This window comes from Puma concolor, chromosome D1 (assembly GCF_028749965.1).
Source record: "Puma concolor isolate L17-30 chromosome D1, mPumCon1.1.hap2, whole genome shotgun sequence".
In the NCBI taxonomy this organism is placed as follows: Eukaryota; Metazoa; Chordata; class Mammalia; order Carnivora; family Felidae; genus Puma; species Puma concolor.
The window spans coordinates 89,705,180-89,728,096 of record NC_141676.1 but is presented as its reverse complement, the minus strand read 5'-3'; the positions used below and the strand labels follow the sequence as shown (position 1 = coordinate 89,728,096).

At 43.5% G+C, this 22,917-nt stretch overlaps 1 long non-coding RNA gene across 1 annotated transcript in view; it reads left to right on the top strand.

Annotated features, from left to right (window-relative positions):
• Nucleotides 1–8,395: 8,395 nt before the first annotated feature.
• The window catches only part of LOC147576854 (uncharacterized), a 33,652-nt gene continuing 19,130 nt past the window's right edge, over nucleotides 8,396–22,917 (top strand). Inside the window, exon 1 of the long non-coding RNA XR_015241206.1 lies at nucleotides 8,396–8,599. This is a non-coding gene — a long non-coding RNA (uncharacterized LOC147576854). The remainder of the gene's footprint in view (nucleotides 8,600–22,917) is intronic.

Below are 22,917 nucleotides of genomic sequence, written 5' to 3'. Positions count from 1 at the left end.
TTATATTAACAGCAAATTTTCTGCAACAACAAAAGATACCATAAACAAAATAAAAAGACAAAAATGCAGACATTTGGGAAAAGATATTTAAAATGCAAAATTTAACAGAGAAAAGGTATCCAGAATATTGAAAAAGCCCCTACAAACCAATAATGATGATAATGGTAACAGGCAAGCACTGTCCTAAGCACTTGAGATATATTAACTCTTTTAATCTTTACTGTGTCCCTGTGAGATAGGTATTTATTGTCCCCACTTTATAGATGAAGAAACAGGCACCGAAAATGTTCAATAACTTACCTAAAGTCACTGGTGGACCCGAGTTTGAGCCTAGAAGTCTGGTTCCGGTTCCTGTGGTCTTAGCTACTATGTTTGCTCTCACACTCTATAAAAACATGAATCCAAGTAGCCAACATACATATAAGAAGAATCTCAACCCCACTAGCGATCAGAGAAGTGCAAATTACAATACCAAGGAGAAATCATCTCATACCCATGAGTTGGACAAAAAAAAAAAAAAAAAAAAAAAAAAAAAAATCTGACAATACCAAGTTTGAGTGAAGATGTAGGAAGAACATGAAACCTTTTATTTATTAAGAATTTTAAAATTTGAGGGGCACCTGGGTGGCTCAGCCAGTAGAGTGTCTGACTTCGGCTCAGGTCATGATCTCGTAACTTGTGAGTTTGAGCCCCCTTTTCGGGCTTTGTGCTGACAGCTCAGAGCCTGGAGGCTGCTTTGGATTCTGTGTCTCCCTCTCTCTCTGCCCCATTCTGTCTCTGTCTCTCTCAAAAATAAATAAACATTAAAAATTTTTTTTAAATAAAAAAATAAAAGAATTTTAAAATTTGAGTATAATTGACATACAAGTTATCTTACTTTTGGATGTACTTATTTATTAAAAATTTTTTAAAAGACTTTATTTTTTAAAGTAATCTCTACACTCAATGTGGGGCTCAAACAAAATCCCAAGGTCAAGAGTCGCATGCTCCACCAACTGAGCCAGCCAGGTGCCACTAAAATTGTTTCTTTTAGTTGAGTATAGGGGGAAAATGAAGTCTTTTGTACACTGCTGGTGGGAGTATAGATTTGCACAACCGTTTTGGAGAGCAATTTGGCTATAATTAGCAAATTTGAAGGTGCTTATATGCTATGACCCAATAGTTTTACATCTAGAAATATATGCCAGAGAAATTTTCATGCTGTGTGCACAGGGAGATGTATTGAAGAATATTCACTGCAGTATTGTTTATAATAGCAAAATTTGAAAACCTCAGAATTTATTAACAGAAAAAATTGTGATATATAAAATAAAATAACCTGCAGCAGTTAAAATGAACCAGCAATATATCTACCAATATAGGTAATTATGAAAAAAATAGTATCGTATGGGAAAAACTGGTTGAAACAAAATACCTGTAGTATAATACAATTCTGTAATATTTAAACATCCATAAAACAATGCTATTAAATGTGTATGTATATAAAATATGTGGTAAAAGAAGGAAAATTTGAACAAGAATGATAAATAATGTTTCCATGATAGTATTTACCTCTGACAGAAAAAGAAGGGCAATGAGATAGGGGAGATGTCTGCCAGTAAGTCTCCATCATATTTGTAATGCTTGATTAAAAAAAAATCCTAGGGCACCTGGGTAGCTCAGTCAGTTAAGCCTCTGGCTCTTGATTTTGGCTCAGGTCATGATCTCATGATTTGTGAGTTTGAGCCCCGCACTGGGCTCTGTTCTGACAGTGCAGAGCCTCTTAGGATCTTCTCTCTCCCTCTCTCTCTCTGCCTCACTCTCTCTCAAATAAATAAATAAATAAATAAACTTAGAAAAATGAAAAAAAGTAAAAAACCCGTGAGTTCATAATGATACCTAAAACAACAACAAACACAAAATACAGCCTAATAGTTTCCATTGGAAGTTGCTAGATAATAATTATTCTGTAAATGAATAAATAATGAGAAAGCATTCATTTTATCTTTTGTACACCAACTATATTTCAGTTACTAGATATCTGATAAAGTGGGTTCTATATAGAAGAACTCCAAACAATAAATGCAAAATGAAAGGTAGAAGTTTTAAAAATTTGCCATTTTCAACCTCTAATGAAGTAATTGATCTAGGCAGCATTCACTAATGAGGCTAAAACTATTAGCTGAGATGTTGATGGGGAACATTATAATGGAAGGGTCAGGCTGACACCACATACAACCTGTGATCAATCTTAGTGTCTTGAAAAGTTGTACAGCCTGAATATTATATGCCTCATGAGATGATACAACAAGAAGTATCTCTTATGATGTTTCTTGCCTAAAAAATTGAACTTGATTCCAATCGAGTCTTTAGAACTGCTACTAGTTTACAGGAAATGTGAGGGATAAAAGAATTGCTTAAATGACAAAGATATGATTGGTTAGATCCCAAAGATGGGACATTCTATGGGAAGTGTAACTCAGTTTCTCCAAATATGCTTTATGCTCCTACAAGAATGGCAGTAGAGAAAAAGCAGAGTGAGTTATTATAGGATAAAATACACTGAGGAGATAAAACAACCAAATGCATTGTGAGGTCTTTATTTAGATCCTGATTCAAATAAATCAGCAATAATGAGTTTTTCCTATTGGAGAAAAATCAAGGAAATGTGCATAAGGATTGATAGTAGAGGTCATTAAGTAGTTATTGTTATTTTTTCTTAATTTTTTTAAGTTTATTAATTTATTTTGACACAGAGAGAGGGAGTGAGAGTGTGTGGAGGAGGGTCAGAGAGAGGGGAGAGAGAATCTAAAACAGGCTCCACACCGTCAGCATGGAGCAAGACACGGCTCAAATTCACAGACCGTGAGGTCATGACCTGATCCAAAATCAAGAGTTGGACGCTTAACTGACTGAGCCACCCAGGTGTCCCAGGAGTTATTTATGTTAAGTATGATGAAGGTATAGTTATTATGTTTAAAACATGTCCTCAACATCAAGATGAGGACACGTTAGACAGACTGTAACACAGTGAAATAAATGTTTCTCCAATGGTCTTTTACCCCAACCCTTCAGGGAACCTTAATTACAGAAACCAGTCAAATACTTCACTCAAGGGTCTATATGCTCTGAGAGTCTGGGAAGAGAGTGCAGTGCAAATGAAGAGAACCAGATTTCCCATGCTTTGGTGAGGTGAGTGTTGGAGGAGAGCACTACGGCACCACATAAATGTTTGTGGGGCTGGGACCATCCCTCAGCCCAGAGTAGGGGCGCAAGTGGGGTCAGTGCAGCTAAGAGAAGGGCACAGTGTTCTGGGGGCATTGGGTACATGGTAGGGACTGTCAGGAGGAAGTGGACCTTGCAGAGCACACATCAGGTACCCAGGGGCTGCCGGGCTAGAAAGGCAGGATAGGAGGAAGTCTCCTTCTAGGTGAGTATTGAGTATTGTTCTGTGACATTCCCACTCCAGGCTGACGCAGCTTGGAGACATCTGACCTGCAGTTGTAGAGCACAGATTTGATATTTTACAACAAGCACAACAGTCCTCACCCAGGATCAAACCCATTTTACTGTGAGGGAAACAAAGGCACAGGATCATATGGCTTTGTATCTTTTTTTTTTTTTTTTTTAATTTTTTTTTCAACGTTTATTTATTTTTGGGACAGAGAGAGACAGAGCATGAACGGGGGAGGGGCAGAGAGAGAGGGAGACACAGAATCGGAAACAGGCTCCAGGCTCTGAGCCATCAGCCCAGAGCCTGACGCGGGGCTCGAACTCCCGGACCGCGAGATCGTGACCTGGCTGAAGTCGGACGCTTAACCGACTGCGCCACCCAGGCGCCCCTGGCTTTGTATCTTTTTAAAAAGCTGGGTGAGAACTACCCCTTAATGCTGGGCTGCTGCTCCATCTGCCACTTGCCTGTAAATTTTCTGCTCACCTTTGTCTAACATGCAGAAAGACCGTCAAAAGAGTTACGGGCTTCAGCCCAAGGGTGTTAATAGTTACTATCTTCTTTCTGGGCTTTTATCAGGAACTGCTGTTCTCACAAATCAAACTGTGAGAACATTTGCCAGAGATTTCCCAAGAGCAGACTTAACTCTTCCTGTTATATCAGAATTAGCCTCTTTAGTTGTCTTTATGCTTCTTGGGGTCTGGGGGGGCCACTATGAAGCCGGGTCCATTCTGTCCCTAGAAGCAGGTGCTCTGCTCTTTTGATTCGATGCCTGCTTCTCCAGTGGGTCCTGGCTGGGTTGGAATGTTTCTGTGGCAGTTTGCCAACAGCAAGAAGACTAAGCGTGCCCTGAGAATTTCCAGTTGTAGGGCTCTGAACCAAGTCCAGGGAGACTTCTACCAAGGAGAACATTTTGATTATTTCTTTTGATCTAAGTTTCTTCCTCCCCATGTCCATAGATCTAATCTGGGAATTACTTTTGATCTTGAAAGGTTTTTGCTTTTTGGACTTATTTAGACCAGGTCTACCTTGTTTATAATGAGTAGGACAACATTTTATTGTAAGTAAGTGTTCATCTATACCCTATACCTTAGGCACGGGACTAAGAAGGGGTTAATGAGAAAAGGATGAAAAGAACCAGGTAGGGTCTCCAGGAAGATAATCCCATGATACATTGCCAAGTATTGAAAAGACAGAGACTAATACTGAGCAGAATAGTGAAGAATAAAGAGCTCTATATTGGCTAGTGTGACCTTTTACAAGGCTTTTAGTCTCTCTTGGCCTCAGTTGCATGGTCTGTAAAGTGACACTAATAATAACTAACTTAGGGGCGCCTGGGTGGCTCAGTCGGTTAAGCATCCAACCCTTGATTTCGGCTCAGGTCACGATCTCATGGTTTGTGGGAGCGAAACCCCTCGTCTGGCTCCATGCTCAGCATGGAGATTCTCTTAAGATTTAGATTCTCTCCCTCCCCCTCTCTCAGCCCCTCCTCTGCTGGCACGTGCACTCATGAGCTCTCTGTCTCAAAAAACCCCAAAGAACAAAAAACAAAAAAACTAACCCAAGTAAAGGTAAGAGGTTCAACCTGATAAAAATCTGGAATGACTTTCCTTTTCCTTAAATACTTAATACTGACAATGCATCTCATTCATTCAATGATTTACTATTGCTTTATACTCTCATTCATTCATCCATTCCTTCACTCAACAAATACTCACTGAGCACATAGTGTATGAAATTAATGATGCATGATACTATGGGACATAAAAGTGTCTGCCCTCAGGAATTTCCATTTTAATTGTAGAGAGAAGACATACATGGGAAACTATAGTACACCAGGATGCTAAATGCCATCAGAAAGGTGCCAGATGCTGGGGTGCCTGGGTGGCTGAGTTGGTTGAGTGTCCAACTCTTGATTTCAACTCAGGTTATGATCCCAGGGTCGTGGGACTTAGACCGGCATTGGGCTCCTGGCTGACAGCTTGGAAACTGCTTGGGATTCTCCTTTCTCTCTCTCTCTCTCTCTCTCTCTGTCTCTCCCTCTTCCTCTGGCCCCACTACTCGTGTTCTCTTTCACTCTCAAAAAAAAAAAAAAAAGTGGTTGGCCTGAAGAATAAATAAGATGTGGATAGGTAGATGTGGGGAAAAATATTCTGCAGGCACAGCAAAGGCCTGAGCAGAGATCTGGAGAGGGGGATGTAGGGGATGTGCTTGGGAAACTAAATCATCAAGAAAATAATTGGCAACCGTTGAAGCTATTCAACTGGAAAACCAATTGGAAGCCAACTGCCACAGTGTGAGACTGTGAGCACTTGAAATCAAGGGGTGGGGGAGAAGAAGGTGTGGGTACTGGTCAAGAAAGTACGACCATGGCAGTGAAGAGGAAGGGATGGGAGTGAAGGAATCTGGGTGTCAGAATCCTGATATTTGCCTTTTTTCTTCAAGGTTGGTGGTCACTTTCCAAGGCCTGCTGCCCCTCCATTTTTATATTTGAATAGCACTGGTTTCAATGCCCAGTCATCTGCTCAGAGGGAGTCAGAGTCTGGCCAGACAGCAATACTGTTTGCATCATGATCTTTATTTGGAGTGATATTTGTATTTTGCTTAAGCGTGCCATTTTACTCTAAAAGTCGATGAGTGAATCAACAACATTTATTCAAAACCCATTGAGGTTTTATGGTTTCTATGTAGTTTCAACAAGAGTTTATTGAGTATCTCTGATGTTTAAGGTGATGTGAAGGGAGGGAGGAAATGATAGCTTGCCTATAGGAGTTTACAAACTCATAGCGGGGGGTGTGGAAAGCTGTTTATGTAGATTAATTATATAAAATGAGATATGTAAAAAGTACCAGGAAATTAGAACAAGTTCAAATGAGGAAGCATCCGGGTCTTGCAATCCCTTCCTTAAGGGAAGTTTTAGGAAGGAAGTGGACTTCCTAAAATAAAATAAAATAAAATAAAATAAAATAAAATAAAATAAAATAAAATAAAATAAAATAAAATAATCTAACTGTAAATGCTCAAGGATGGGGAACCAGATTGTGATTTGGAACTAAAGATCTACGCGGCAATAGATTTCGTAAGGGTGAGCTGCTTTCCAGTTGTATCCCCCCGGGCCTTCACACTCCGTTTAGCCAATTCCCACACCAGCTACATTAACTTCTGCAGTCTGTTCTCCTTTATCTGGGGAAGGACAGTTGTGGGATGTGCCCGATGAATCAGGGAATGAAGTTGGAGTAAACTATGTGGTCTCCCATTGGTAGGATTTTGAGAAGACTGTAGTTTGACAATGAAACTGATATGAACGAAACAAATAGTGCTCTCAGGGCCCTTCATCTGGCCTTTCCATCCTTCAAAATCAGTGTGGTTTGTTCAAAATCCCACCTACTGCTTTTACCAAGACCAAATTTACACACTCTGAGAATGGATTTCTCTTTGTGGTTTGTTAGGCCACTGTGGTTTCCCCTGCTGGATTCCTTTTTGTGGTTGGAGGTCAAACCCTTTCTTGCCTGCTGCTTCCAGGAATGTGCAGTGTGTGTCCCAGAGTGCTACATGGGGAGGGTTTTATTCTATCTCTTGTGAATGGAATGGCAGTCATCCAGCAGGCCTGGGTGCATGTATAAATAGAGGGACACGTAAGCCCGCATTTAATATCCAGAACATGAACCAGCCTCCATGGTGTGTTACCCCATCATGTTTTGATGAAAGGCTGCTGACAGCACCACAGACCATGCCATGGGGCCCAGCAAACCACCTAATCCCACTGCTTTATCCCAGGCATAGATGGGGGCGGATTTCCCTGCCAGGAACAATGTCTTTCCAGCTACCAGCAGCTCTGAGTTTCTTTGGCTCTTCCTACTTCTGTCACCCATTACTCATGACCCTTGGTCAGAGAGGCCAGGGTAAACATGGGAAGACCAAGATGTACAGCTAAACCCCAAATCTTTTATTTTATTTTTCTTGAGGTAGAAGATTTCAACTCAGTCACCTATGAATCCCTTGGACAATGGAGCTAATGTCAAAAGGGCCCATTGAGGGGCACCTGGGTGGCTCAGTTGGTTAAGCAACTGACTTCTGCTCAGGTCATGATCTCATGGTTTGTGAGTTTGAGCCCCATGTTGGGCTCTGTGCTGACTGCTCAGAGACTGGAGCCTGCTTTGGATTCTGTTTCTTCCTCTCTCTCTCTGCCCCTCTCTTGCTGTGCACACGCTCTCTCGCTCTCAAAATAAACAAACAAACAAACTTAAAAAAAAAAATAAAAGGGCTCATTGAAAGTTCAGCATTTCAGATCTCCTGCCTGACTTCCTACAATGTGTCACAGCAGACCATCACTTCCTGATCTATGCCGCATGAAATATGAATTCCTGCCATTCAGATTCTTTACAGTCTGGTTCCAATACTGTTCCCATCTTAGAACTAGCCACATCCTTACTTTAGCTTCTGCTTAATTGGATTGCTTTACTTTCTATTTTCCTAGGCCACTTCTGTCACTATGCCACTACTGTACTGATCTCTCCTAAAATAGCTCCCCTTCTCTCTGACTGTTCAAAGGCTTTCTATCCATTAGGATGAATTTAATTCCAGGACCTCCATGGCCACTCTCATCCACAGGTATCTTTCTCTCTATAGCATGCCTTGTTTTGACTATTTACTTAATGCCTGATTGTATGTATATGTCATAACCTATAGGCTTATATGCTGATTAGAATTGGCAGATTTTAGATTGGAATTCTAGTGTCGCCTGGAATGGAAAGCCCAGGAAGTCAAGGGTCATGCATTATCTTCTTTGTGACTCCTATAGTATTAAGTAGTATGTCCTATATGTAAGAGGGGCCAGGAAGTACTTATTGATTGGAGGAATAATAATCCACTATTGAAAAAGCAGAGCCTTGGCAATATTTATTAGTGAATCCAGTGACCTTTCAAGGATATTCTCTGGCTAAGCAGTGCAATATGAGGTAATAATTAAAGTTATTCTCAGGTCCCAAAGGGAGCTCAGAGAATATCACTCCATTGAAGTTCCCTGGAGCCTTCTAGAATGTCAGCTTAACCCAGCTTCCATGTTGGGTGGCTTCCACAGTTTTAGATTTCTTGGGATTCTATGTTATGAACTCAGAAGACCTGATTTTTATGATTGTCATCCCAAAATAGCCTTCATATTCATACTCAGTAAGTACTTGATGATTTGATTAAGCCAGAACAGTGTGTCTAACCTTTTATTAGAGAATTTAGGTTTTGAACAATGCCTTTGAAACTCCATGAGTACCTGAAACATATAATCAGTGGTCACAAAACTTTTTCTTTATTCAATGTTTATTTATTTTTGGGACAGAGAGAGACAGAGCATGAACGGGGGAGGGGCAGAGAGAGAGGGAGACACAGAATCGGAAACAGGCTCCAGGCTCCGAGCCATCAGCCCAGAGCCTGACGCGGGGCTCGAACTCACGGACCGTGAGATCGTGACCTGGCTGAAGTCGGACGCTTAACCGACTGCACCACCCAGGCGCCCCACAAAACTTTTTCTTTAAATAGTGGCTTTGGCTTTTGTAAACCTCTAAATATAATTGTTATTTTTTAATTTTTTTCACTTTTATAAAACTTGATAAAAAATAGTATTTCAAACTGTACAGTCACCAGAAGTACACAGTTACCAAAAATGCACACATTTCACTTGGTATCTCCTAAATATAATTTTTAGATAAATATGATTAATAAAATGAAGACTCAAATATCATGATATTTTAGCACAAAAGGAGGAATACAAAAAATCAGGGGGAAAATCAGTGAATTTTGCATGTAGCTTATAGAGGGGCTTTGAAGTTCTTTCAAAACAGAACTTTAAGAAATGTGTTAAATTATAGAATCATTACTGTAATAACAAAAGCTTCCACTTAGTGAGCATTTGTTGTGAGTCATTAAGTATTGGATACTCAAAATCTCATTTAATCCTAAAAGCAACTCTGTGAAGAGGGATTTTATTAGCTCCATCTTAGGGTCATGGAGGTTAGAGGCAGGTACCTAGAGGTTACAATAGTTAGCCTGGATTTAAACACAGATTTGTTAGACTCCAAAGCCCATGTGTCACTATCATGACCACCTTGGTGGACAAACACTTGATTGGACATGTTCAATTGTGTATGTTTTTAAATTTTTTTTTTAAAAGTTTACTTATTTATTTTGAGAGAGACAGAGACAGCATGAGTGGTGGAAAGAGCAGAGAGAGAGGGAGACAGAATTCCAAGCAGGTTCTGCACTGCCAGCACAGAGCCCAATGTGGGGCTTGAACCTCTAAAACCACAAGATCATGACCTGAGCTAACACTAGAGTTGGATGCTTAAGTGACTGAGACACCCACGTACTGTGCCCTGCTCCGCCCTGCCTTTTATGACAAGTTCCTAACAGATGGCTGTAAAGTGTCTGCTCCCCTCCCCCAATTCACAGTTGCTCAAAAATTGTTTGGGGTGCTTGGGTGGCTTAGTCGATTGGGTGTCAGACTTCTGCTCAGGTCATGATCTTGCGGTTCGTGGGTTTGAGCCCCACGTTGGGCTCTGTGCTGACCACTCAGAGCCTGGCTCCTGCTTCAGATTCTGTGTCTCCCTCTCTCTGCCCCTCCCCTGCTCACACTCTTTCTCTCTGTCTCAAAAAATAAAAGCTTTTAAAAAAGTTTAAAAAGTAATTGTTCTCAGTGCTCTATTGTCACATGTAGAAGGCAGGGTCTTTAAGCTGAAGGAATTGAAAATCCTGAGCAGCTTCTAGATGAGCCACCTTGAAAGTGACAAATGAGAGTTCTTATTAGTTAGGATCTGGAGGAATATGTCACTTGCCTGTCATCATGGTACTGCCTTTCTTCTGTCTTTGGAGTGACTGTATTTGCTCCTAATCCTCTTAGTTATGTATTTAATTTAACGGAACAATGTATTGAGAACCTCTCATGTGGAAGTTGCTAGGACAAACCCTTGGCAGGAGCAATGAGGGTCGGGGGTGGGGGGCATGGAGTGACATGGAGTGGGGGGCGTGGAGGTGGGAATTTGAGGGAGGATGCAAAAATGAATATGTGATCTTGATCTCAACTTATAAATTGTAGAGAAGACTGGACAGTGAGACTATATGTAAGTATGGTAATGGTGGGGGTGGAGGGAGGTATAGACACAATCCTTTGGGAACATAGGGGAGAGAGCAGGTTATTTTGTCTGGGAGAGCTGGAGAAGCTGGAGAAGCTTTCATGGAGGATGGGATATTTGAGCTCCCTCTTGGAGGATGGGCAGGTCCCTGACCAAGGAAGGACAGAATAGCAGCAGGAAAAACATGAAGTAAGAGTGGCTTAATAGCTAAGGTGAGAGTGAGGTGTGTGTACAGGTGTTGGGGCAGGCAGGAGCAGGGGTGGGGATTGTGGCAGGAGAGGTAAGGACACTTGAATATCCTCTTACAGAGTTTAGATTTTATATGGGCAATGGGAGTCACTGAAGCCTTTAAAATTTTTTTTAATGTTTTATTTATTTTTTCTTGAGAGAGACAGTAAGGAGGGGAGGGGCAGAGAGAGAGAAGGACAGGACCTGAAGCGGGCTCTGTGCTGACAGGCCGACAGCAGCAAGTCCAATGTGGGGGCTTGAACTCATGAAATGCGAGATCATGACCTGAGCTGAAGTCAGACACTCAACCGACTGAGCCAGCCAGGTGCCCTAGTCACTGAAGACTTTCGAGTCGGGGTGTAGCATCTTTCCAAATTTCCATTTTCCAGAGATGGTTCTTTTTATATATACAGTTATTGGATGGTGTTGGCTCTACTATGTGGTTCGAGTTGTACTTTTTCCTTTTCAGGGGAGCCCTCTCAAGGAAAAGAAACTTACTGTGTTTTTATCCTCTTTTGCCAGGGTTTAGTTTATTTTCTATTTACCATTTCCCCTCTCTTTCTTCCGATGCTTTTGGCAAGGCAAGGGTTAGACCATTAGTTCTTCCTACTGGCATCTGAGTCAGGTATTTGACTCATATTTGCACATGACTATTCTTTTTGGTGAGTGAGATGGGTCATCACTGTCTATGGGTTGAAAGCTCAAGAAAGTTTAGGAATAAAAAACTTGTGGAAAAAGGCACGTAGTCAAAGAGGTGGGACATGCATCAAAGCACAGGACAGCACATTGTGGATTGAGAGAGATCTCAAAATAGAAGGTGCTTCTCTTGGGATTCACACCACAGGCCTTGGCAGGCAGCCCACCCTTATCACCATTAATTTTTAGAGTTTGGAATTGGGCACTACAGTCTGGTGTTAAGCTGTTAACCTCTAGCATCAAGGCCACAGTTGCCTGGAAGAATTCCTCTTTCAAGCTGTGGCCTCATCAGAGTTCTTCATCTGGATACACCACAAAGGGCGAATGTTCCTAAATCCATTCCCATGATTCTGGGATGCTATATATGCTCAGGCACCTTCCACTCTTTTACTCCAGACCTGCACACCCAGAGAAGAGCCTTCTTGCACTGGATCATGGTGCTGAAGTTGCAGTGTGTGTGAGTGTGTACGAGTGTGTGTGTGTGTGTGTGTGTGTGTGCACAGCAGTATGTAGCTCTCTGTATGCATAGGACGAGAACCATTTTCCAGGCCTTTTGTTTTCTGTTTCCAGAGAGAATGAAACCTGAAACAATGTGCATAGTCTGAGGAAATTAGGGACATTTCTAGAACCTGGCTTTTTACAGAAGAAATCTGCTCCAGATCTAGAGACACGTTTTGGCTTTCAGATTCGAGAGTTGTTTAGATTTTGCCCAGTTTTCCTTGCTTTGTGCTGTGACGTTACACCCAAGCCATCAGCAGAGGGCTCCCTCAACCTTAGGAGCTGGTATTGATGCTTGGAAGGCTAAGCAATGTAAATGAGAGAAGAAATGCAGATCTGACTGTGAGTTTAAAATCCAATGCCCCAAAGTGCTTTTGTAGAGAAGAAACCCTAACCCATCCTGAAAACAGACCACTTCAGCAAGAAAGTATTTGCTAGCGTTTACATGAAATGACACTGTTTAAATTCCTGGATCAAGGTCAGCATAATGTTTATGCTCAGAGTAACACGTAGCTAAGTTATCCTTCAGAGAACCTGAGAAGCAGAGCAACTCCCTGACCAATGGTTTAATTGTTTCTGGACTGGTGGCTCAACGGTTCCTAAATATTGAATCACAGCACCATCAATCACCATGGGTCCCTGGTCTGAACCAAAGCTCTGCAGATGCCAAATCCCTATGTGGCATTTGCCCAGATCCATGTTGGCTAGACATTAAGGGTGCCTGATTGATAAAGCACAATGTGAAGTTATAGTGGTCCCAATCTGTTGGGGCAGCTGGAACTGGCTAACTGCTCTAAATTAAAGTTGGGCAAGTTGCATGGTAAAAATGGGATCAGGAAAAGGAAACAGGACCCTGCTGAAACAACATCCATCTAAAGTTAGTATCTCTTGAGACTGTTCTGATTTTCCACCATGAAGACAGAGCAGCCTAGGATCCAATGCCAGGTATTAGAATCCTTGCTTGGAATTTGCTAGACAACCTCTGTCCTGGTTTTATTAACTGACTCTTTTCCCTCAGCTCTAGGGAAATAATCACATTCCTTTATCATAACTTCATCTGAGATGTGTTACAGTGAATGTTACTACATTCACTGTATTGTGTTGGACACTGAATGTGTTGGACATCAGGTATGCTTGGGAATTACAGTGGAACACCCTAGATTCCTTGACCACATTTGGGAGGTATCTTGGTCTTTTATTTGGGGGCAGTGGGGATATACGTGGTTAGTAGGTGAGGTTTTCTGCCTTTTCAAGTTCCAGGGAAGCGAAGGCAGCATACTGTGAGCAACATCGGCCTCCCACCTGCCTTACATAGAAACGTACTGACCACAGTGAGTGACAAGGGCAAATAGCCACCAGGCAGGCTACAGCACTGAGCGCTGAGTGGGCTTGAGGGAGAGTGGGGTTTGTGAGGTCACGGTTTAAACAGTCATGATCTGGAGACTTTTCCAAGAAGAAGCATGTGTCTTCCTTGTGATAGAAAAGCAAATGCATACGAGGAGAAACCGTTGGGAAGCCACTCCAGGCTACTGCAGTGGGAAACTCAAGAGTTTCTGTTTGTACTGGCTTCCTTCATTCAGATGGTTCCCATCAGCTACATTCAGATTGATTCCATTTGCAAAGCTCTCCTGGCAGTCTTGGTGGAGGAGGCTCGGTGGCAGCATCTCTGGCATTTTCTGAGCCTGCCCAGGCCTTGCTCCTCTTGTGTCGTTTCTTGGCTCTTGGGCTCCTAAGCAGAAACTGGCTAAGCAACCGCTGCTGCTGAACAAAATCAAATGTAAAACAGAACATTGGAACACCAAACGAAGAGACTTTTCTAAATGCGGGGGGCGGGAATGCAGTGAAGAACAGTGAGGGATCAGGAAAGGGAGGGGCTTCCTTAGAAGCAGACTGAATCATGCTCTGGTGAGGGTTTGTCATTGACCTATCTTGTCAGCATCCTTGATAACTGTGCCAGATCAAAGGTTACATCTTTTTTACTCTTCAGTCTCACTAATGGATGCAATATAAAAGATTTGGGTCCTATTCAGGACCATTCTCTCATTTTCTGGCCCTTACGAGAGTTTGTGACCCATGACACCCTGACACCACTTATTTTTTTCCCCTAATCCTTCAACTTAGCCTCATTGCCTCTTATCACCTTCTTTCTGGACATCCATTCTCCCAGCTCCACTGTTTTACATGTGACCCATCTATTATTCCTCCACTCGATGCTAACTGTTCTGGTACTGTGAGTGAGCATGCTTCTCATCCCATTCTTTACACCACCACAGCAGGGAGAAGACACCCAGTGGGAGACATTTCCAATCCTTCTCTTCCCACTGCTGAGACTGGGCAAAAGGGTGCTGCTGTCCATAGACCGTGTCTGTCCTGCCCGGAGACTGATGGCAAGTGTTCTGTTGTTTCTATCCTTCCCAGCACTGTCTGGATTTGATTCTCCCCCCTCCACCCCATGTAGGTCATGGAGTCTGAACTTAGGGTGGACACCTAAGTATTAGAAAATGGGGAGCCCATTGACTCTTGGTCCAAGAGTTATCTAGTCCAGTAATGCTGATGTACACACACGCACTTGCACACACACATACATGCACACACAATGCAGGCTCATTGTCACACAGTTCAAAATTGAAAAGGCACAAAAGGGCACAGAGTGAAGTCTTCCAGCATTCCTGTTCTCCCAGCTTCTTAGTCCCCCCTGTAGAGTTAACCAGTGTTTGCAGTGTCTTATATGTCCTTCCAGACATACTTTATAGTACATACTTTATAAGTACTTTATAAGTAATGTACTTTATAAGTACATTATAAGTACTTTATAATACATACAAACATATGCACATACACCTTGTGGTTTTTTTCATCTTTTTAAATGGCTGCAGAGTATTTCATTGAATGAATTTCCACAATTAATGAGTCCCATCTGGATGGGCATCTGGTAGTTTCCAGTCTTTTGCTACTATAAAAAAATAAAATTGACGTTTAGTCCTCAAATCTTATGTTTATTTCCCAAAAGCTCAGTACTCAGAGGGGAGAGGAGTGTGGTCTGCACTTTACATGGCACTGTATTTAAAGTCCTGGACCACTGAGTCAAACATGTCCAGGCTTGCACTTTTGTTCTAATTCTCTCCAATGTGCCATCATGCAGAGAATTATGCTGTGAGTTCTGGTGTTCAATAAATTAGGTAAGTTTATTCTTTTCTTTCTCCTCTCTGCCTACATCCTCCTCCAACCCAAGGGTTTGTTTGTAACCAGAGTGCCTTTCCAGCAAGTGGTGCCCCCAAGCTCCTAATACTTAAAGCACTGAATTCCCTCCATTTCTGTAGAATGTGATAATTGGCAAAACACCTTCATATAACATTCTTTCCTTTGATTCTTATGCAAATTTTCTAAGGACATTTTCTAGATGAAGAAACTGAGGCTCAGAAGGACTATGTGGCTTGCCCATGGTCACCTAATTGATGAGTGACAGGCACAAAACTTGAAGCCAGATCATCTAATATCAGCCTACTTCTTTCTAATACACACATGAACCCCTTTGCCATATATGTGACATCAGAATCAGTGGGCAGTTTGGAATATGGTGGGAGACTGGAGTTATAGCAAATTCACCCCCAAATTTCATTTCCATCAGCAGATATATAGAGACTATTCAGACAAGAGGAATTATGGACTAATTTACCGGCATCGATAGAATATCCACTGAGGTAGTTCACAACATGATGAGGGCATTGCCAGTTGTCCAGGGAGTGGGAGGAAGTATGGTGGGAGAAGTACCAGGGCTGGAAACCTTTGATCTTGAAGTACAGGTTTAATGTGGAAGTCAGGGCATGGGCTTGCAAGACAGGGGACAGGAAGAGAGGCAAAGAATACATGCAGATCAAGTGTCTGCTGTGCTATGCTCACCCATTAATCACTCACCAAACTTGGGAAGGATCCATGCAGAGGTATGACAAGGGTGCCCTCGTTTTCTCAGTGAGTGACAGTGTGGGGTGATGGTGGTGCTGGAGTGGTGGGACTATCTCTACTCCACCCAACAGGTAGGGGGATTTCCCCAGGGTGGCAAGGGGCTGTGTAACTGGTGACACCTAGTGCGGAGTGGTAGACACCAAACTTGTCACAACATCCTCCCTCCAGGAAGGAAGGACTCAGGTCAAGCTCATATATGTGGCTCTTTCCTCTCTTGGATACATTTTTTTCCAGCTCCTAGGAGCTCAGGCTTCTGGCAGTTTTATGCATCTGGTCGCTAGGCATCTTCAGATGTGCCACCTCTGCTGCGGTGTCTGAACAAGGTCCAGTGCCACTGCCCCAAGGTGGCAGGGATGTGGAAGAAGACAGGAGCACTGGACACACTCCTGAAGGGGAAAGGGGAGCTTTCCAGGGGCCACCATTGAGAGAGACACAGGACACAGAGGTAGGGGCTGGGTTATTACAGGCTCAGATGCTATGCCAAGGGCTTAGGAAATTATTCTAGAGGCAGAGGGAATCATGAAAGAACTTTGGGGAAAGGAATAACAAGATTAAGTATGCATTTGAGAGACACCACTCCATCAGCAATTCACTCATTTGTTCCCTGAACACTGAGAGCACACACTATGGATCCCACCCCCGAATTCATATGTTGTACCCCCAACCTCCAGTGTGATGGTATTTGGAGATGGGGCCTTTAGGAGGAAGTAGGTTTAGATGAAGTCACAAAGGTAGGGCCTTCATGATATTTCTGTCCATATGGGAAGAGACTCCAGAGAGCTTGTGTTCTCACTCTTTCCCCAGAATTGTGTACAAAGGTGGCCATCTACAAGCCAGATAGTAGGTCCCCACCAGGAACTGATCAGGCTGGCACCCTGGTCTCTCCAGAAACATCTGTTGTTTAAGCCACCCTGTCCATGGTACTTCATTAGGGCAGCCCGAGCCAATGGAGACAGCACACAACCAGGTGGCTGGCACTATCTTGGCTCTGGATATCCAGCAGTGAACCAAGAGTCCTCATCCTCATGGAGGTTGCAGTCTAGTTGGGGAGGAGAGGGAGGCATGGCATGAACAATGCACATAAGACATTTGCAATTACTTTTATGAAAGAGAGTAATGGGGCCTTATTTAGACTGGGGAAAATGGGGGAGGACTTCCTGAGGACATGACTTTCAACCTGGGACCCTGAGGATGAGTCGAAGAGAGTCAGGAATGGGCAGAGGAAAGAACATCCCAGGCTTGGGAAGGGCATGTGTAAAGCCCTTGGGTGAGAAAGGGCTTGGTGAGTAACTGACAAGACACAAATGTCACCAGAGGAGAAGAGTCACGTAAAATAAGACTGGGAGCTGTTATGGGATAGTACACTTAGGAACTTGGTGGTCTTGTTAAGAGTTTTAGATTTAGGGGCACCTGGGTGGCTCAGTTGGTTAAACATCAGACTCTGGCTCAGGTCATAATCTCACAGTTTATGAGTTTGAGCCCACTTCAGGTGAGCCCCACTTCTCTTTCTCTCCTTCTCTCTCTCTCCCTCTTTGACCCTCATGGGATCCTCTCTCTCTCTCAAAAACCAAAAAGAGTTTTAGATTTATATTCTTAGTGCATTGATGAGCCATTATAAGGTTTAAATGAAATGAAGTGATCCAATTTTCATATTTAAAAGATGACTCTGAATAATATGAGCATCAGATTGGAGGGATGTCAAACAGAATGAGACAGGCCTATTCTGAGGGATGTTGTAGCCATCCTAGGGGTATGATGACCCTGAGCAGCAGTGGGAGTAGAGGGGAGTGGTTGCATTTGGGGGCCAGTGGATAGGATGGGTGGGAAGAAGGAGAAACAGAGGATAGGTCATAGTCACAGCAGCTGGGAGGAAGAGGGTGAGTTTGAGGACACTGAGTCTGGTGGAAGTTGGAAACACATGGGCCTGTGTTTCAGGAGCCAGCTTCAGCCAGAAAGCAGTGACTACAGCAGGCCTGCCACTGCTGTCCTTACAAAGACCTTATTGCACGGTGGGCCCTTGGCTGGTGTCTGAGAACTTGGCTCTCAGAGTGTCCCAGTCAACAGTTGACTGATAAGGACAGTTCCCTGTGGCTAGACTGTGCAGACAATATGATTTATGCTGAACACCTACTTTCCTTCTGGAAGTCTGGAATTTTTGTACGTGCTAGGCATAGGTAGCTTAGTAGACTGGCCACCAATTAAAACATTGGGCACTGAGTCTCTCACGGGCTTCCCCAAGCAGAAACATCACACACATGTTTTAGAGAAAGACTATGCTTTGTGTATCCCCTCATGGAGGAAGAGAGCACAAAGAAGCCTCATGTGGATTCTTCCAGACTCTGACTGTGTCTTTGTCCCTTATAATTCAGCAGTGTCTCTGCAAGAAACGTCAGCCATGAGAACAGCTACAAGCTAAGTCCTGTGAGTTCTTCAGTGTGTTTCCAAATGTGGGGTGGTCTTGGGGACCCCTGACACAGCCTCAGGATTTAAATTTGGAAGTGATCAGCATGTGGAAAAAACTGAAACAATGGGAGCATATGAGATCACCCAGGAAGACTGAAGACTGAGTAGAACCCTGAGGATCTCCACAACTATGAAGGAGGGCCAGAACTCAGGCAGTAGGAGAGAGGAATGTCTGCTGAATTTAGCACAAGGTCATTGACAACCTTGGCAAGTCAGTCCCTGTGGGCAGTTGTGGAGAGAGCTGGATTATTAGGGGATGAGGGGGAGAGCAATTCTCCCAAGCTTGACTATAGAAGGAGCAGAGAGGAACGTGGGGGGTGATGTAAATGTATTGAGGTAGGAAAAAACTTGATCATTTGTTTCTTCATTTATAAGGTGCTTGCTTTATGTAAGCCAACACAACACTGCTGTGGGTCCAGCAGAGAAAACAGGAAGGACTCCCAGTGTGCTGCATATTTGAAATGTGAACTGCACAATGCCATGAAGGTGTTTGACCCAGCGTGGGGGCTTCTTTGAGGAAGTGACCTTGACTCTGGAGCTTGAAGAATAAGTAGGAGTTTGTTGAAGTGAGGAGAAGAGAAAAGGGAAAAAGGACTTTTCAGGACAAGGGAATAATGCAGATGGATGTCCAGAGGGAATGAAGAGCGCACACTGAGTGAGGGGAGTGTGAAGAGATAGGGCTGCAACATGGCAGCAGCAAGATGAGGCAGTGCCTTCAGACTCTCATGGGAAGGAAGCAGCAGAGAGGTACAAGCTAAATCTACAGGAGAGGGCTTGAAAAGATGGAGAGCTGTGGTTTCCAGAAAGAATTAATTCTGATAGTAGGGAAATACCTTGTCATGTAACAGAAACAGGAAGAAAGGATGAGTTTTAAAAGAACAGGTATAGCCATAGGTAAGGCCTTAGGATTGGTGGCAAGAAATTGAGCATTCTTGTATGATGGCTTTCATTTTTTTGTAGGGTATGTTTTTCTCCCCTCCCACCCATCCCCTTTCTTGAGATCTAGCATATTTTGAGGCTGAGGAAACAGAAGGGGCCTTTGGTAAATAACTCCAGGTGGAGAAGAGGGGGACATTCTTTCAGCATTACAGCACATCAGAGATAGGCTAGCAGGAGGCCAAAGTTAGTGTGGTGGAGTCTATTGTCTTTAAGATATATTATCCTTGGACCTATCCCTGTGAGGGCTTTTTCCTTCTTCACCTCCTCCACCCTTGAGATCTGAAGCTCCATGTAGCGGTGACTCTACATGGAATGGAATGACTGATAAATCCCGCCAGGGGCCAAGCCCAAGAAAAGGCATTTCTCTGGATAGAAAAGGCACCAAGTGGAGAACAGAGGGGTCAACAAGGATGATGGGATGGGGAAATTGAGCCATATGTGAGTCCTGGATGTCTAGACTTGATATGCCATGACCTTTGGAAGAGTTGAGAGATTAATTTAATAAGGTAGAGAGATTATCTTCTGTATCTTCACCTTCCTGTAGACTTGACAGCAATTGGAATATAGCTTCTGAATCCAAAATAAGGTAGAATTCTAATGTTCCTTTAGATTCATGTCTGTACCTTGACCTGTTAATTGTGAGACTGTCCTCTCTCTCCCTTCTATCATGGGAGATGCAGTTTTGGGTACCACTTGGTAGTAGGAGGTAAGGTCATATACTCATAGTAAGGGGAAATGTGGTAGGATCATGAGTTTTAGGACAGTGGAGAGAGTGTACAAGAAGCCTGCTTAGGTTGCTGGTCAGAATTTCCACTGGGGCCCCAAACTCTTTAGTGGTACCTGTGTGATTTCCCTCAGTGTTGTGGAGCCTGGTTGTTAACATGATGATGATGGGCATGAAGCAGACAGTTGAGGGGTTCTGGAGTGAGGCTCTGCTTGTTGAGCTCCACGGAATGTCAATGGGACAAGGAAGTTGGGGCTATTAGGCAAGACTGAAGTGGAGGTGAGGGAACATGGAATCTAAAGCAGCACAAGGAAAGACAAAGTGGAGACAGAGGAGAAATAAAGACACAGGAATGTGTATATAAGGAGGTAGTCAAAGATCTGGGGGTCCCTTGAATAAATTTAATGGGAGCTGGTGAGAGATCTGGAAGGATAGGAAATTGTGGTCGGTAGTAGGATATTTAAGTTTATGACTTCAGAGATGGAGAAGTTCTGAGTAATAAGCATGTTCAGGATGTGGCCTTGGGAGGGCCCACATTGACCCTTGTCATCACTGGACCCTCTCCCTGATCCCATGTTCACATGGCTTTTCTCCCTCCTTTCAGCCTCTGATGTGCCTCCTACCTCAGCCTACCCCTTTCCCACTTTCTGGTCCAGCAAGAGGAACTCACAGCATCTTTTCTTCCGGAGAAATTCATTCCACATGTGTCTGATTCATTTGCGTTTACTGAAACTCAAAATCTCCAGTGTCCAAAAACTCTTTCAACTGTTTTTTCCCCTGCCCTTTCTTAGAAACAGGAAGTTGTGTTTGGCTGAGGACAAAGTCTTCCAGTGCCCTTGGGACTTACAAGATGTTTGGGAATGAGGAACGGTGAGGTCTGGGGAAGGCTTCTTTATTCTCTCCTTTCCTGGGGCAAGGGTGTATCTGTCTGTGGTAGCCTGGGCAGCTCATGGGGATGGAAGACTAGCCATAACTTTCCTGTCTCTTCCCACTGAGCCCAAGACCTGAGGGAAAGCATGTTCTAAAAGAGACAGGTGGCTTTGAATGCTCCTATATTTCTCTCTCCCTGCACTGGCATCTACTGTTCAGAATATACTTGGATGTTGGTTCTCACCTTTCTCTTCCCAACACTTGGACAGTGTCTTTGAGGAGCTTTTCAATCTAGTTTTTGAGGGGTGTGGGCTGGCTGGCACTCAATTTTAAGTGAGAAAGGCCAACTGTATCTTCAGTGGGATCTCAGAGAAACTCTCCATCTGAAGAAGAATGAACCAGACTGTGATTGTGATAAGTCTGCCCAGGTTGTTGGCAGGCGTTAGCCTAGAAAGCAGACAGGTGCCTGGGAAAGGCTGATGGAGTGCCAGTGAGGCAAGGAAAGCATGGAGGTCACAACACCAGCACTCTGCTCACTCAGCGCTCCAACATTTAGCTCCCCTGAAGCGTGTTATTTTGTGCCATCTAGAATTTTTTCAGATGTAAGGCAAATATGCCCACAATATATCACTTGAGTGATTGAGTGAACCAGCAAAAATGTCAGCTTAGGTGAGTGACTTCTGTCTCTCACAGTCCATAGGCAGCTTTCTTGAAGGACCACAGGAAAACGCGCTGTGCCAGAAGGCAGCTTCTCATAGACATACTGTCCTGCAGCCAAGGGCCACTAAAAGAGAGCAAACCCATTTGTATTTCTCAAGAGCAGGAGTACAGCTGTGTCCCTCTCTTCCTCTGTCTCCTGACTGAACTGCACCCATGGGCAGTGCCTTGGGGTGCAGCATGCTGGATGGATACACTTCCCTTTACTTAGGGCATCCCCTCCCACTCTACACAGAGCAGAATCAGGGCGGAGAAGGACAGGTGTCAGGGGCAGTAGCTTAATCTTGCCTAAGATGTTGCCTTCCTCGTCTTCCTTCCTCATGCTTATCCCACCTCATGTTTTGTTTTGGCTGCATGTTCAGTAATCTGGCTTCGATGGACTGAAGAGGCACAAGGAAGTGATAAGGCTGTGGTAGCTGAAATCTGGAAACCTGAGGGTGATACTACATTTGATTCTCTTTGGTAGATTCCGTATTTCTTTCACTCTTACAAACAACTCCTCATTTCCAACAGTGAAAGGGACACGGCTGCTTACTGGAGGGGCTTGGTGATCTGCGGCAGAGCATGTAGAGAGCAGAGATTGCTGTGGGCTCATAAGCCTCTTTTCCTACGACCAGGGGAGACTCAGACCCTGGGAGTCCTGGGCTATGTGTGAAAGCATATCGCCTTACCACTTTACAGTCTCAAGAATGCAGTGGTGACAAAGCCTCTCTAATTGCCCTGGACCAGAAGTTGAAAATATCAAGACCAAGCAAAAGCCAACATATGCTTAAAAATTTTCCTATTGTTCATGTCTTTTTTTTTTTTTTTTTTTTTTTGGTTGTCGGTGGGGAGGCCTGGAAAAAATGAAGAAGGATCCAGAGGAAAGCAAGAAGAACTATATGTTTGGATGCGTGGAAAGAAGAACAGTCCTTATTATGAGGGCCCACTGGTTAAAAACCCCAAACACAAAGAACCTAGTGAACATATCAGAGGGACAAGATGTTGGGTTAGTGGGAAGATGGTCCCATTGTCCCTGGACAATGTTCCTGGGAGGGGGATGGTTTGCTAAAGTGGGCTGGGGAACAATAATGTTGCATAGTTTTATAAATTCACAAATCCCTCTGGTCAGCTACAGGGGAATAAAGGGCAGAGAATAAACCCCAGGCAAGGATTCACTTACATTAAAGATGAAAGAAATGAACTTTGATGCTAATGTACCACCTCTGAAATATTTCTGGCAGGTGTTCAGAGGATCCAGATGAATGGCCAAGCTACCTGCCGCATCA